Source organism: Monopterus albus, unplaced genomic scaffold (genome assembly GCF_001952655.1).
Source record: "Monopterus albus unplaced genomic scaffold, M_albus_1.0 scaffold24.1, whole genome shotgun sequence".
NCBI classification, from domain to species: Eukaryota; Metazoa; Chordata; class Actinopteri; order Synbranchiformes; family Synbranchidae; genus Monopterus; species Monopterus albus.
The window spans coordinates 1,464,965-1,471,936 of NW_018127904.1; the positions used below are offsets into that span (position 1 = coordinate 1,464,965).

The 6,972-nt window shown below is 39.7% G+C and overlaps 1 protein-coding gene across 4 annotated transcripts in view; it reads left to right on the forward strand.

The window, feature by feature from the left end:
- igf2bp2a (insulin-like growth factor 2 mRNA binding protein 2a) overlaps positions 1–6,972 on the forward strand; it is a 49,179-nt gene that overhangs the window by 15,988 nt on the left and 26,219 nt on the right. The window lies entirely within an intron of this gene.

Consider the following 6,972-nt stretch of genomic DNA (forward strand, 5'->3'; position numbering starts at 1 on the left):
GATTAGCAGAAATGACTTTTACACAGGATTGTGTCTAATGTTTCTTGTCCATCACATGAATTTGTCTATTTAAAGGTATTTATTCATATTTAGCTGCTGTGTAAATATTTCTTCTATCAGACGGCTGTTGGCTGGTCTTATTGATACTATGCTATATATAATAGATGTGTGTGTGTGTGTGTGTGTGTGTGTGTGTGTGTGTGTGTGTGTGTGTGTGTGCAGTAACCATTTTTAAAACCCACCTTCACTCAAAAATGTATTGCTGCATGATTTGTAGCATCGCTACTTGTTTGGAAGTAAATATGGATCCAAACTGTAGTTTACACATGTAGTATGGAAATTTGAAAAATGCAGGAGATATACACAAAGAATAGACCTTTCCATTAGGTTGGAGACATCTGTATCCAGCAGTTAAATTTCCAAAATCAAAAGTATTTACATACATTCTGGATTCTTCACAGGGAGAAGGTGTCATTTTTTGTGTGATGTGTTCAGTTTTTAATGGAAAAACTATATCTTACAATAAAAAAAGATAATGCAAAGCTTGGAATTGTTATGTCTTAAAAGATGCAGGATTTGGTCTAGAAGATTTTGAATGGGGTGGCCAGGCTGGGGCACAGACTCAGAGAGGGGTGGCACATGTGAAATGCATGTAAATTAAACCCCTAGATCTATGAAATAATAAACCATACATTAGGAATCAAATAGTTTATTTTGTGTAAAAACAAGACATATTTAGCATTTTCTATAGCTAACTTTGGCTGCGCTCCTCATTTACTACCAGCCAGGGGCATCGCTGGCACACAGTGGTCCCCCAGTTTGTAAAAAGGCGAATCATGCCAAATACTCTGCAACAACACAAACAGATAAATGAATACAAATATCACACTGCATGCAGGATATAAAAATAATCAGACTAATATCAGTTATAAAGAACCAGAAAAATGTTGGCTGTATTTAAGGCAACAATTTGTCAGAGTTTTTCATTTTTAATTCATTAATACTGACAAGCAACACACTTTGACTCTGGCAGGGGCGGCACCAGGGGTGGCCAATCAGATTCTAGGGGAGGCCAGTGCCATCCCTGGCCTCCCAGTAAGTATGTATTACTTGACAAATATCTGACTTGGACTGAAGTGTTGTCTATTACCATGAATATGTGGTTTGGTGTCAGTATTTGTTATACAGGGGTTACTCTTGTCATCAGAGGTTCTTTAGCAGCTCTCCCTTATTTCATTGAGATTGCAGTGAGATTTAATCTGGACCAGATTCTTTCTGTGGATCTATGTTTCATTGTTGTGGAAGTTGTATCAGATGGTCATACTTTATTCTCTCTGTGCAATTCAGACTTATTACCGTTTATGAGCTCACTACTACCTAAATCCATATTTAATTTAAAATATGTCAATGTATATTTGGTGTCATACTAAGGGGCTCAATTGCTGTATTGTCACTGCATTATGCCAAAGCAAAAGGAAAATGGAGCACTTTAAAATACTCATTTCATTGACTTAATGAGCATGATAGGAGAAAATTTCTTTTGTGTCAGCTGGGCACCCTGTGGCACTTTAGCACTGACGGAAAATTAATTTGTGATGATTACACCTGAGAACTAAAAATCATTTTATTTCTGTAACAGCATGCAACTCCCTGCTTTGGGCATTCCAGGATTGCTGTATGTGTCTTTGTGTCAATATGATTTTTTTATTTATTTAATGGTGGTGTTATAATCCGCATATCTTTGTGCTGACATGTCGTGAAAATCCTAACACCCTCTGTAAATGCTCCTGTGATAATGACGGAGAATGTCTGAATCAGAGTAAACACTGCGCTGCTACAAGCCATCTCTCACGCAGTATAAAACATGAATGACTTCCTTGGCCTGAGTCACTGAAGTCTGCTGAATAAATTGTAATGAAGCCCATCAGGTGACATGGAACTATTTCCAGTACAAGATATTATTATACCTGAAATTTCCCTGCATACAAATGGACCTCATCAGGTAACTTTGTACTGTAAGGGATGAAGAAACAACGTGCGGTGTTTATTTAGATACATCTTTTGCTAACCAGCTGAGTGAGTGTCGGCAGCAAGGGGCAGACAAACGTCAACAGGAAGGCTGTGGCTTCCCTTAGAACTGTGTGTGCCTGCCTGCCTCGATGCCATAGCAAAAACTGGTGTGTGAAGAGAAACAAGCGTGATTAGTTCTCCCCCACCGAGGGCTGGAACGGGAAAACTGCAGCAGGCACCTGAACCCTACACGCTGTGGTGAGATGGTTAGCAGCACTGTGCAGTGGTAGCTTTGTTCATTCTGTAGGATCAATGTGATTAGGGAACAATGACGTGCTTACATGTTGTCAGATATGGTTTTTTAAAATTAGGCTGATGGAGGGGGGTGGGGTGTTAAGTTTTGATGAATGCAAATTAATGTCTGAAGGGATAAAAACCTTTAGTGAAGCTGAATGTGAAGGAAACTGTCACAAGTAATTATTAAGTTCTGGGAAATCTCAATACATTCATTTAGACGACTGAATTATTGCCTCTTTTTGTCTCAGCATTATCAGCTTTAGATACGTTTTTACAAGCAGTTTTCTCTCTGAAGGTCCTAACGCACAATTAAAACAGCTTACATGACATTGTTTTAGAATTTCTGATACCCAGATTTTTAATTCATTAAGATAAAGTGGCAATAATTGCTATTTTTAAATTAACAGTGGAAAATATAAGGGTGTGTAAACTGAACTGGGTCTCGTTCACAGAGACTTATCACATAACTCTGTACTTCCCCTCAGCTTTACGGAGCATTTTAGTGTTTTTCAGCTCATTGTTTTGGTTTTATGGCCTGAAACTTTACTGTTTTGGTTCAGTCATACCACATTAGCCGCTGTCATTTCCATATGAAGCAGTTGTTTTCAGCAGAAACAGCTCTGATAAACCCGCTACTTGTTCAGCAGCAGGCAGACACAGCAGCTACTGTGGCTGATAAATGGTCGGGCATTTAGCAGCTAGAATGAGACCGATATTTCCCACAGAGGGTGGCAGAGACCAAAAACAGAGCTAAAAGAGACAGAATATGGGAAAGTGGTCAAAAATCTGTCAGTGCAGGGATAATTATAGGCTATATATTGACAATTTGAGTTGATCAATTAGTTGCATTTCCAACCAGGAACCAGTGAACTTCTGTGTCAAGACTGAAATCTTCCGTCCATCTTCACAACTTTTTTCATTTCAAGACAGCATCCTTAATGTTCACCCTGTTATTCTGCCATCACTGCTTTCACATTTTTATTTATTCATCTATTTGTTTTGTCTTCTTTTTTTCTGCCAGTCAGCACTTTCTTTCAGACTCTGTTCTGATCCCAACACCTTTTCTAAAATGATTTAGCTGGAAATCATTTTGGGTTATGCCATTGTTGTTGCCTTCATTACTAATGAACTCATATTGAATAAAATGGGCTACAAAGCATTTAGCGTCTTTTGTCAACTATTATTTCCAAGGCCAATCATGACCATTCGATCTCAGTTTTCAGTTCTGATATTCTATGAGCATACAATATTTTAAACCATACAATAGCACTTTATTTTAATGGCAAAAGCCAGGGGGTGTCCACCCTGTCTCAAATCTCCAGTTGCCTAACCCACAAAGCTGTTAATATCTTTTCATGTGGAACCTTTTCTCCACTGTGGGTGCAAGCCGACTGGAAGAGTGACGTGAAATTAGCATTCCCATATGTGAGGTCCATCACTTTTGTTAAAGGCTGTTTTTTGTCCTTGTCTAAAATACTCAAGTTCCTGCTAAAGAATAGTGTTTATGTAATGTTTTTGTTGGTTAAGGAAATTGATAACCCAGATTCAGACTTGGGTCAAGAGAATAGTTCCAAGGAAACAAGACCTATACTAATAAAAGAAGAGAGCAGGTGAACTGGATAACAGGAGGAAGTATTTTGACTGGCCCAGGAGTGTATAACAGGGCTGGCCAGGGTTCTTGTTGTTGTTGTTGGTCCTCTTTCGGCTGCTGCCCATTATGTGGGGGTCACCACAACAGATTACTGCTACCCACATATGTGATTTAGCACAGGTTTCCCATATTGATGCAACCCTTCTCTTCTATCCATGCTTGAAACTAGAACATAGCCCTTGCAACCCCAGCAGCTGGGTGTAGCCACTGCACCTGGTTTTTCCAGGTGGTCCCTCATCATGTACTAATGAGGCCTGACCCCGATCATGCAAGATTGGGCATTACCGGGTGAGGCGTGGCACTGGGGTAAATACCACAGTATAAATAGTAAGGCTCACGTGGTAAAAACACAACTACACTAGAAATAAGGAACACAGACAATGGCAGCAAAAAGAGTTAGAAACAAAGCACACAGGTGAAAATGACTACTGAGCATACACACAGGCTAGACTAGAGACTAGGCTGTGTCTTGGTCACAGAAACAGAAACAGAAACAGTACAGAGATTTACAGGCAGGGTGGGCAAACAGCCAGAATAGGAGTTTACTAATAATCAGAATCGGGGAGCAACTAGAGTCCATATTCAAATAAGGCAAACAGGAAACTAATGAGGTAATGACCAGAGGTCCAGAGAGCAAACATCCATAACACAATTCAGTGCAGCGGTTTGAGCACAGGAAAAGCAGAGCCAGAGATAAAACAGGGCAGAACCTCGATGAGAAGAGAGAATGAATGTTGGAGAGGGAGAAGTTCATTGATGACAGTCTGGTCAGTGTATGTTTAGAGCTAGGTTTTATACAGAGCTGTTGATTACACTAATGGAAGGCAGGTGAGTGTGAGCAGGTGGTAAGAGTGGGAAAGGCAGAATAAAGACAGGGGCTGGATCTTACATAAGAGGGAAATGATGAGGTGGAGACAGGACCAAGACTGAGGTCATGACGGCATTAGGTATAATGAGACTTTCACACAGTGTCAGCAGAACAGGAAAAACATTCTTTATACTATTATCATAATACATAATACAGTTATTTTGCCTTGTCAAGTCACTGTGAACACTGAATTACATCTCTTAATGGAAGAAATGACTTGAAGTCTAATGTGATGTTGCAGGATATATTAAATATGTAAGGCTGAGAAACTTCTTCAGGATTTGTTTGTCCTCCTTGAGGAAAAACAACAACAAATCTTTGTGGATAGTAACAATACAGAAATTCTTCTCTGACACAAATCCTGCTTTTCCTGCTTCACAATAATTGTGTGAGCCTTAGTGAAGTGCATAGGAATCGGCCTGAGCTACGTCTTAATCTAGCAAGAAAGAGTGGGACACAGTGGGAGTGCTGCCAGTGTTTGAAAAGAGGAGCAGTGGGACATTGTCCACACAGTGGGGTCTCTTGAATGTTGCATCTTTTTTGAGATTCCAAGGCATTTAGGCGCTTAAGGGCTTAAGGGGTAAAGCTAGAAATTGGGTTAATTCAGTTTAGACAAATCTCTGATTGGTGTAAGGACCATCAGACTATTTGACCAACCCACCCAACTGACCCATGAATTATACTGTAGTGCTGTTTCACTTCTAGAATGTGGTAAATTAGGGGTTTCTCATTGTTCATTGCAGATGGTTCAAAGAAGTAACATTAGGGCTGTATTTTATCAGTCAACTCAGATTCGGCTGTTCAGTGTGAATATTCTACTGTTCATTCTTTGGTGTGTGTGTGTGTGTGTGTGTGTGTGTGTGTGTGTATATTGATCACCAGTAAGTGTTGCTGGTAGCAACATCTCACTATTGATTGATTGTCATATTTCTGAGCATTGAGAAATCAATAACGACAGCTGCAAGATTTAAATTGCTGATATATAATGTCAGGCCGCCATATGGATTTGTCAGAATAATAAAACAGGCAGCACACTTGTATTTCTGTTGAGGTAATGCTCTTAGGAGCTATTTTTTATTCTGACATGGTTATAGTTTACCAACAAGTTTGAGCTTCTCTCATCAGTTAACCACCGGCACATTGTTACACTTGATGCCTGCCAGCTTGCATTGCTAAAGAATATTGCCTTGTTTATGATTCCTTTTATTTATAATTTCTCATTGAAAGTGCATTTTGTTAGCTTCCTAGTCCTGTTCAAATGAATGCATGTCACAGAAACAGATGGTAAACGGCTGTGTGTTAAACTTTAATGGAGATGAGGAAAAAATAAGACACACATATGCAAAACCACTTCATTGCCACAGTTAAAGTCTTTCCTCTTGTAAAAGGAGACCACAATGTTTGAAGACACTTCTAATAAAGTACAAATCGGACCTTGTGGCTTGTCCTAGTGGATTTTGTTGCCTTTTTCTTCTCATCCTGGGCAGCAGTTTGCTACATTGTGGCATCGGACCTTATACATTCATGCATCGCACAGTGTCACTGTTGAAGGGGGTATTCCCCCCGGCCACAGGGTAAAGTGTTGAGCAAATTGTTGCTTGGCACACCACAATGAGGAGAAGATGACAAAATAACGGTGGTTGGGGCTTTTTTGTAATGTACACTGGGTGACAAAAAATAAAATAAGAACAAAGGTTCAACTCAAAGAGTCTCAGTCGACTGATGGGTCTCTCGACCAATGATTCAACTAATCAACGTTAAAGCAGCAGCCCTAGCGGACAGTAGGAACAACAGGACCTCACTTACGTACATAGGTGTAACTGTAAATGTCACTGACAGATAATCACATTACATTGTACTCAGCACTACTGCACATACAAGAAGCAGAGGTATTATTGTTGTTTAGATGGTATTTATCACTGGAGTTGTAATGTGATCAAGTAATAGAACATAATCACATGCCTCCAGTATGATTTATGACTGCAGACATTTTCATTTCCTATTTTATCAGCGTGCTATGGCTGGGATGAAAGGCCAGATCAGCTTTCATTCTGAAATTCATTTGTTATCTTCTGTGCAGTATGAAGTCTTTCATTGGACTGTTTTGGACTGAAGTGGACGTTCCTTCCTGTGTCTATTGTGTCAT